General features: G+C 36.7%; 1 pseudogene; it reads left to right on the forward strand.

Moving 5' to 3' along the window:
• Positions 1-4,783: 4,783 nt before the first annotated feature.
• LOC112717398 (pentatricopeptide repeat-containing protein At3g25210, mitochondrial-like) lies at positions 4,784-10,066 on the forward strand (annotated as a pseudogene).
• The last annotated feature ends 253 nt before the right edge of the window (positions 10,067-10,319 follow it).

Genomic DNA, 10,319 nt, shown 5'->3' on the forward strand with positions numbered 1-10,319 from the left:
ACCGACTAACCGAATCGAAATAACCGAAAACCGAAAAAACCAAAAACCAAAAAAATTGAAAAATATTATTTTGTTGTTTTTTATGCGATTCGGTTTGGTTTTTAATTCTGACCATAAAAATCCCAACCGAACTGAACCGAACCAGTAAGGCAAAAACCCTAAAAAACCAACCCCACCCCCGATTCCCCAAATGAGTGATGCGCGTGACCTAACCCAGTAAGGCAGTAATCCCACCCCCACCCCCCAATCGAAACCTAGCCCTCTCTTCTCACAGTCTCACCTTCTACACCAGTGCACCCAGGCTGCAGTCACCCACGTTCTTGAGTCTCGAGGCCGGTGGCACCCACGTTTCTCCCACCACCTCGAAGCCTTCCTCCCAAGTCCTAACGCCGAAGCCTTCTTTTTCGTGGACAGAGCAGAGAGCACCAGTGCACCAAGAAGCCTTAGCCAGGCAGCCACAGCCAACTCGCATAAAATCCCTCGCAGGCTAGCACCATGCCACCACCCTCTGACCCAACAAGCCAGCACAGCACCACGCCAGTGACGCCACCACCCAGCAGTGTTTCTGGCCACGATCAACTTAGCACGTCCCAGTCTCCCACCCAGCCACTGATTCAAGTAAGATAATGGAGCCCGAGCTACCGAGTCAAGTATGTAATTTGACTGAAATTGCTGTTCTGGTTGTTGTTCATTTTTCAATTGCTGTTCTGTTGAATTGCTGAAACTACTTTTGGTTTGTTCATACTGAATTTGCTATTCATACTGAAATTACTGGGTTGTTCATACTGAAATTACTATTCATACTGAATTACTGAAACTGCTTCTGGGTTGTTCATACTGAATTACTGAAATTGCTATTTTGTTTGCTGTTCATACTAAAATTGTTGTTCTGTTTGTTGTTATCTGATATATCCAAAAACTTGATCTAAAATTGCTTCTGGTTTAATATTATTATTAGTTATTTTGGAAAAATAAAAAATTAATTTTGAACTGAATATGATTTATTACTTTTGTTTCCAATTCTATATATATGGGGAATTGGTTTGTTAGCAGCAGGACAAAGTAGCACAATTACAGGAACATATGCAGGGCAATTCATAACTGAAGGGTTTTTGAAGCTAAGTATAAAGAAATGGTTAAGGTAATTGATTATTAGAAGTTGTGCTATTGTTCCAACAATGATAGCTACTATAGTTTTTAATACATCAGAGAATTCACTGGATACTATGAATGAATGACTCAACATGGTTCAGTCAATTCAGATTCTTTTTACACTTATTCCACTTCTTACATTAGTGTCTAAAGAAGAGGTCATGGAAACCTTTAGAATAGGCCCTATTGTAGAGGTAAGCTTTGTTTGCATTCTAACTTTTGTAGAATTGATTTTGATGTATACTGATTATGATTATGTTTGGTAATTCGTCTAAAAGTGATTTCTTCCTTTCAAAAAATAAATGATTCTAAATATATCATGTTATGACTTTGTGAAGTAGTATAGTAGTATTTTTTTTGAATTGACTGAAAAAACTGAACAAACCGAACCAAACTAAATCGTTTTTAATTGGTTTGGTTTGGTTCGGATGGCTTCGATAAAAAAAACCGAACCAAACCGAACCGCAGTTTAATTAGATGATCGGATCGGATGACTTTTCACTCAAAAACCGAATCAAACCGCACCGCAAACACCCCTAATTAACGGCGTTGGCATTATTTCTAACCGCCATACGTCCATCGACGCTGCAATAACTCGTAGTAACGGTACATGGTCACCACCTAGAGTGTGGCACATGTACTGCGTCAGGCACATCGTGTCCAACTTCTTAAGGAGGTTCAAGGCTCCGTATTTACATAAACTCGTGGTTAACACAGGTATTTCATTTTGCTATTATGGTCCTATTCATATTAATTTCGTGGTTTTTGCTATTATGATTGAACGATTTGTTCAACAGGCTAGTCTATGACGAAACAGGAGTGCAACAAAAACTACCAGAGGCTAAAAGAGCGGGGTGAGGCATATACTCAATGGTGCAATGACATCGGTGTTCAGAGATGGGTGTTGGTATTCGACGGGGGTCATCGCTGGGGACATATAACGACAAATTTGGTAGAGTGTATAAATTCTGTCCTGAAGGGTGCCACTCTATGCACTCGAATGACACTAACGACGACCTAGTGGAGCACATAAACAAATGGACAGCAAGGTCATCCGGAACCCCCACTCCCATATACGGCCGTCATATAAACTGCACATCAGTAACCACAAGGCCGATTAGAAAAATTATTCTTCTAAATAAAAACTTTGGATATAAATGGTTAAAACATAAATCGTCGACTCCCATGTCATCGAGTCCTCACCTAAAATGCGCAGTAGGCCTCCGTATATATCTTGTATGTCGGCGCCAATGACTCCACCTAATAAAAAATAGAATGATTGCAATAACAACAACAACAACAACAACAACAACAATAATAATAATAATAAAACAATATCGTCGTGCAAGTGAAATATCAACATTGCCGAGCTGATCACAGAGAATAGGTGCCAGGAACGGCATACGCTCCCATGCCCAAATAAAAAGTAGTATGAGTGGTTCATCCATCTCTTTATAGTTGTATCGTGATGCACGATACAATGATCTGTATAGATGTGCCAGACTGGCTACCCCCCAACTGTAAAGTGAAATCCGGTGAAAATCACAAAGTAGAGGCAGAAACTTCGAGTTCAACGAAGTGGTAGGCTTATTAGGAAATACAACCGTTCCAAGCATACAGAAAATGTGAACCTGGACGTACCGTTCAATGGACTCCTGCGTGTCACACGGTTTGGTGTCTCTGCACCGCCGAAACCATGCAAGATTCACCTTACCCAAGATGTGATCATATGGACCTGGCTCTCGACCAAAACAAGCAATGCAGTTCTCCACCATAAACTGGTGACTGTTGTCTGTTCTACCCGTGACGGGCTCCCCCATTAACCGGGGCCAAGTATATATGTAACGTTTTCCAGCATCACCGTCACTTCACCAACTGGAAGGTGGAACGTGTGAGTTTTCGGCCTCCACCGTTCCACCAATGCACTTAGCAGTACAAAATGGCCTCTCATTTCGCCTATTCGCGAAACATGTTGAAACCCAGTTAATGCCAACGACGATGCAGCTACCTCATTAAAGGTATCTGGCAGATCGAATTTTCTGGGTAACAAATTCTTAATAGCCTGCAAAAAGAAAAAGAATAATGATTAATATTACTTCATAATTATAATTAGTGTTAACAATAATATTAATAAAATTATTAATACTTTTTTTAACAACTAACAACAACAATAACTACTACAATAATAATCATAATAATAAATTCTAAATAGTAACAGTTAATAACCTATTTGATAAATAATAATAATAATAATAACAATAATAATAATAATAATAATAATAATAATAACACCGTACTCATGATAACCATTATAATAAAGTTATTGATGATAATAATAACAATAATAATAATAATAACCATAATAAAGTTTTTAAAAATAATACTCTGTTAATAATCTATTAATCATTTACAGTTATTATTATTTTAAAAAATACTAATAAGAACGCAGTATTATTATTATCCTAAAAAATAATAATAAATTATTAAACTATCCTATTTATTATTAAAATATAACTTTTTGATTATTATTATTATTATTATTATTATTATTATTATTATTATTATTATTATTATCACAAATAGTATTATAAAAAATTAACAACATACTAATCCTAATAATAATAATAAAAATAATAATAATAATAAAAATAACAATAAATTTATTAGTTAAAACATAAATAAAGAACATAAAAATAAATATATTTATTCATTATAAAATAAAAAAATTACTTACTCATTGAGAATGATCTAAATATTCAATAATGTATTCTTTAGATAAAGTAAAATTACAAATCATTTTTTTTCCTTATTAAATAAAGTCCTAAACCTTCACTGTATTCTTCCTCCTCACACACTTATCCCCTTTCACCCTCAACTCCAACCCTTTCAGTCTCAGAACTCTCTTAGCAAGTGAAATGAAATAGGAACCAAAAGTGAAACGGTAAAACACTCATAACCTGCGTTTTGTTTTTATACACCGGTTCCACTACTCTCCTATACACGTGTCATGCATGCAAGTAGGGAGGCTACCAATCGTAATCTGCGATTTGTCTATGCGGCCTGCCAAACGCAGGTTGCATTTTAGGACTTCAAGACTGGTCAAAGTTGTAGCACATATCTGTATGCAGGAGGTAGGAACACGTTTCGAGACTTCGTTCTCCTCCCCTACCAAACATGGGCTGCGTTTTAGAGCTGCATACAACTTTTTCACTTTTAGTTCAGTCAAGATGTAACTTGCGTTTGAGAGCGTCCCTGTCTCTGCTGTCATCTCCGATTGTGCCCAAGGGTTCTTCTGGTTGTCGTGCTCCTCTTCGCTGCAAGCTTCACATTGGACCCTTCCTGCTCCATCCTCACCAGCGGCGCTGCAGAAACCGTTGCACTCTCCATTTGAGATGCTCTCTCCGGCGCCGCTACGAGCCGTGATGTCCTTGTGGTCTTAACCATTGTCATCCCCATTTTCCGTCAGCCTTCTGTCCTTTTTGTGTGATTTGTGATGCACATTCTTTCTACCAAAACACTAACTGATCTTTCTTCTGGATGATTTTCTACTGGCAATTACCAAAAGATCCATAGGTAAATTCCAGCTCCATGATCTTTTTAAGTTGTTTAGAAAAGCTTGTTTGGCTATTCGATGAGTATCCAAGTGAAACCGCAATTGGAGATCTGTCCTCCTAGTTCTTCAACACTATTCCACATTTGCGTCCAAATGCAAACAATGCTGAGTATCATCAAATCACGCCTCTTTAACCACTTGTATCTTTTTATCTCTCTCCTCACAACCGCCACCACTACACCACACTCATTTTCCACTTCACCATTTAAATCCCACTCTAGAACAAATTCGAGACATGGATAAACCATCTTAAACCTTCACCCCTTACAATGTCCATTGATCCCTTCAAGCCTAATCAGACCTAGACCTCTCCTTCGATATCTTTTGCTGGACCACCCAATAGTGCAACTACACCCACACTCACCTCACCATAATCAAACAACTCATTGCCGGCCGCTGCTACTGCCAAAACTCTAATCTATGAGGTCATCGTCGGCGTCTGTGACCCCTCTGTCAAGATCTATAACACCGTCATCAGATTCTTCTGTGGCTGTAAGTTCTTCTTCAGTCTCACCTTCGACGTTTGTAAAAAGATGCTCAAGTTAGAGGATTCGAAACCCACTTTCGAAACCTATTCTCTTTTGTTCAATTCACTTCTTAGAAGGTTCAATAAACTCAATGTTTATTATGTTCACTTACATTCTGTGAGACCCATGACTAAGCAAATGAAGGCCAATGGTGTGAAAGAATAAGAAAAGAAAAGAATGCGAACTTTTATTGATTGTTGATTGATTGAATTATACTGAAGTGTGTTGTAAACTATGAGGGTAAAACTAAATATATATAGAGCATTGTCTTATGAAAGATAAAAGCAAATAAAGATAAGATAAGAACAATTAAAGACAAGATAAAGATAAGATAAGATAATAAAGACTAAAATTAGAACTGAATTTATGTATTCTGTTGGGCTGAATTTATGGGTCGTGAGACGTTTTTATTGTTGTCATGGGTTAAGGTGGGAGAGTGGTTTAATACGCCCCCCGCAAGCTGGAGGATGAAAGACGTCAAGAACACTAAGCTTATTCAGATTAAGATGGAAGGGTTGAGGAGACAAAGGCTTGGTAAAGATGTCAGCTAGTTGTCCAGAAGAGGAAATTGGGAGAAGTTTAATCACTCCAGCTTGAGCTTTTTGTCGAACCAAGTGACAATCAACCTCTAAATATTTGGTCCGTTCATGAAAAACTGGGTTAGCAGCAATATGAAGAGCACTCTGATTATCACAATATAAAACTGGTGGATGGATATGAGAGATGCGTAAAAATTGTAACACATTTAGTATCCATTGAAGTTCATAAGTTGTGTTGGCAAGTGCATGATATTCTGCTTCCGTGGATGAGCAGGCAACGGTGGTTTGTTTCTTGGTCTTCCAAGAGACTAAAGAACTGCCTAAGAAGAAACAATAACCTGTTAAAGATCGCCGAGTGTCAGGACATCCGGCCCAATCAAAGTCACTGAGAAGCTGAATTTCTGATTCCCTTGGAAAGAAAAGTCCTTTGCCGGGACTAGTTTTCAGATATCATAACACATGCTTGGTAGCTTGAAGATGAGATTCAGTAGGAGATGCCATGAATTGACTTAATTGTTGAGTGGCATACATGATGTCCAGTCGAGTAGTGGTGAGATAGATAAGACGACCAACCAAACGGCGATATACAAAATGGTCGGATAGCAGGGGACTTTTGTCTTGATATAGTCTTGTGGTACTATCCATTGGAACAGAGGCAGGTTTAGCACCTAATAAACCAGAAACCTCTAAAAGATCAAGACAATATTTTCTCTCAGATAAGCAAATTTCCTTCTCTGATTGAGCAACCTCAATACCCAAAAAATATTTTAATGACCCAAGTCTTTAATTCGGAAGTGTTGGTGCAAAATACACTTAATGGCAGCAAGTTCAGAAATGGAATTACAGTGAGAACAATGTCGTCAACATAGACTAAAAGGATATAAATTTGATCACCAATGAATTTAACAAATAGATTATAATCAGATGAGGTCTACTGATATCCATGAGATAGCAAAAGATGAGACAGTTTGTCATGTCACATACGACTAGATTGTCGTAAACCATACAGTGACTTGAGTAGCTTACAGCATTGATTCGGTTGAGGAGATGTAAATCCGGGTGGCAGAGTCAAATAAACATCCTCAAAAAGATTTCCATGTAAGAAAGCATTATTGACATCCAACTGATGTATAGACCAATGCTTCATAGAGGCCAATGCTAAAACTAATCTGATGGTGGCAGGCTTGACAACATGGGAGAAAGTTTCCAAGAAATCAACACCTTCAATTTGAGTGAACCCTTTAGCCACAAGGCGTGTTTTATATCGATCAACTGAACCATCAGGCTTGCGTTTGATGCGATAGACCCATTTACAGCCAACCGGCTTAACCCTTGCAGGGCAATCAACAAGACGCCAAGTTTTATTCAGCTCAAGAGCATCCAACTCATCTTTCATAGCACTACACCAATTAGAGTGTTGATTGGCGTCCTTAAAAGACTTTGGCTCAACGTCAGAATGTAGAGATAAAAGAAACTTTTTATGTGAAGATGAAAGAGAAGAAAAAGACACGATTGAACAAGGGAGATTGATTTGTAGAGATGAGAGAGGAATTACACAAGTAATCAGAGAGATATGCTGGAGGTCGGTGGGGCCGGTTGGAATGACGAGGATGGGGTTGCTCGGGTGGTGAAGAAGGTGACGAGGGATGAGAAGGTGATGATGGACTGGTGTCTAGTGTTGAAAGTGATTCGGTGGTCATGGGTTCAACTTGGTTAGGAAATAATAGTGAGGAAGAAGGAGAGGTTGTTGGAGAAAATAAAGAACTAAGTGGAGTTGGGTCAATGGGTATAGGTGAGGGTTCAACTGGAAGACTAACCGAATCTTGTTTTTGAGAAGGTGTGTTTGGCAATGTTGGGCTGAGTGTATGAAATTGGACATTTTTTGTGACTAAGGGCAAGATCATTTCATAAAAAATCACGTTTCTAGAAATCTCAATTCTTTTATCTTCTAAAACATAAACAATATATCCTTTAAAACCATTTTGAAAGCCAATAAATACAGCCGTTTTGGCTCTTGGATCAAATTTTGATCTGTTTGCCATTGGGGTAGAAACAAAACATAAGCATCCAAAAACTTTAAGGTCATGATAATTTGGTGGATGATTGAATAAAATCTCAAATGGTGTTTTAAAATTAATTACGGATGATGGAACTCTGTTAAGTAAATAAACAGCATGTCTAACAGCATAAGACCAAAAAGATGATGGTAAATTAGATTGAAACATAAGAGCACGAGCTATATTCAAAATATGTTGATGCTTGCGTTCTACCCTTCCATTTTGTTGAGGAGTTTCAACACAACTACGTTGATGAATAATGCCCTTTGAAGTATAAAAATCAGGTAAAATAAATTCTGGTCCATTATCAGAACGAATAGTTTTGACTTTAGAGTTGAATTGTGTTTCAATTAAAGTAATACAATTTTTTATTTGATTTTGTACTTCTCCTTTTGATTTTAATAAAGTAACCGATGTAAAGCGGCTAAAATCATCAACAATTATAAAAAAATATTTGTGATTATGAATAGAATTTTGTTGAAACGGACCCCAAATATCAAAGTGTAATAAATTAAAACTTGCATTGGCTTTGTTAAAACTTTGAGAAAATGAAAGTCTCTTTTGCTTAGAAAGATGACAAATGTCACAAACCTCGTCATGATGCATAGAGATAAAAGGAAATTGTTTATGTAAATGATTAAGTCTTTGCCCAGAAAGGTGTCCTAAATGAAAATGCCATATATTGGAAGGTGTAATGGGTGGAGATTGGATGTAATTTATGGAGTGTGTAGTGGATGAATTTTTACCGAAATTGGGTTCAAGGACATATAATCCCTCTCTCATTCTTGTCAAATCAATCATCCCCAAATTATTGCTCTGTAGAGTGCAAGAAGAAGATGAAAAAGTGAGTTCACATGTGAGTACTAAAGTAATTTTTGAAATAGAGATAATATTAAAGTTGAAATGAGGTAAATAAAGAACATCATGAAGAACTAAGGATGGTGAAAATTGAATGATGCCTTTATAAGAAACAGTAGTTCGAGAACCATTTGGTAAATGAACAATAATAGGAGAAATTTGTGTGTAAGAAATAAACCAAGACAAATTTGATGCTATGTGATCTGTGGCACCAGAATCAATGATCCAAGTATTTAAGAATGAATCTCGATTTGAAGAATTATTAACAGTAGAAAAAGTATTGAAAGAACAAAGATAATGAGTAGTTGGACTTGACAAAAGCTCAAGTTGGTTTGAAGGACGAGCTTCTTCATTGAAAGAAAGTGCCATGAAAGAAAAGTGTTGGGCTGACGAAAGGTCCAAAAGAGGCTCCAGATGAAGTTGCTGGTGTGCCCTTTCTTCTTGATATAGGACAGAGTAAGGAGGTTGATTATTCATAGTGGGAGGAGAGGTTGAAGGGGTTTTAAGATCTGAATTGGTTGATTTACCCATGGATGTCAGTAGAGCTCAAGAGGAGCTCTGATACCATGATAAAATTGTGAAAGAATAAGAAAAAAAAGAATGCGAACTTTTATTGATTATTGATTGATTGAATTGTACTGAAGTGTGTTGTAAACTATGAAGGTAAAACTAAATATATATAGAGCATTGTCTTATGAAAGATAAAAGCAAATAAAGATAAGATAAGAACAACTAAAGACAAGGTAAAGATAACATAAGATAAGATAATAAAGACTAAAATTAGAACTGAATTTATGTATTCTGTTGGGCTAAATTTGTGGGCCGTGAGATATTTTTATTGTTGTCATGGGTTAAGGTGGAAGAGTGGTTTAATAGAAACCCACTTTCAAAACCTATTCTCTTTTGTTCAATTCACTTCTTAGAAGGTTCAATAAACTCAATGTTTATTATGTTACTTACATTTTGTGAGACTCATGACTAAGCAAATGAAGGCCAATGGTGTTATCTTGATACTTTTGTCCTCAACATGATAATTAAAGCTTATTCCAAGTGTTTGGAGCTTGACGAGGCCATTAAGGTTTTTCGCGAAATGGGCTTGTATGGCTGTGAGCCGAATGTCTATAGTTATGGATATATTGCAAAAGGTTTGTGTGAGAACTGAGAAGGGTAGGGTTGAATCAGGGGTTTAAGTTCTTTCAGGAGATGAGGGGTAAGGATTTTGTGCGGAGTGATAATCGTTTGCAGTCTTGCATGAATCGAAGGTTTAAGAATGCCATCAAAATTCTATTTGATATGTTGGAGCGTAGTTGTCAGAACTGAACCGGTGATTGAACCGGTCAGGTTACTGGATTATTAGGTTTTGGTTTAACTGGTGAATCATTGGTTGAACTGGTTGACTCGCTACTATGTAAATAAAAAACAAAAGTAAAAAATTTAAAATATATATTTTCACTAATATTTTAAGAATATTAAGTTATTCTAAAATAATATGGACCAGGAACAATAAGTATTTTGTTACTTTTATTCTATCATCAATATTTTATTTTGTTTTTATATTAAAATAATAATTATT

This window comes from Arachis hypogaea, chromosome 10, assembly GCF_003086295.3.
Source record: "Arachis hypogaea cultivar Tifrunner chromosome 10, arahy.Tifrunner.gnm2.J5K5, whole genome shotgun sequence".
Taxonomy (NCBI): Eukaryota; Viridiplantae; Streptophyta; class Magnoliopsida; order Fabales; family Fabaceae; genus Arachis; species Arachis hypogaea.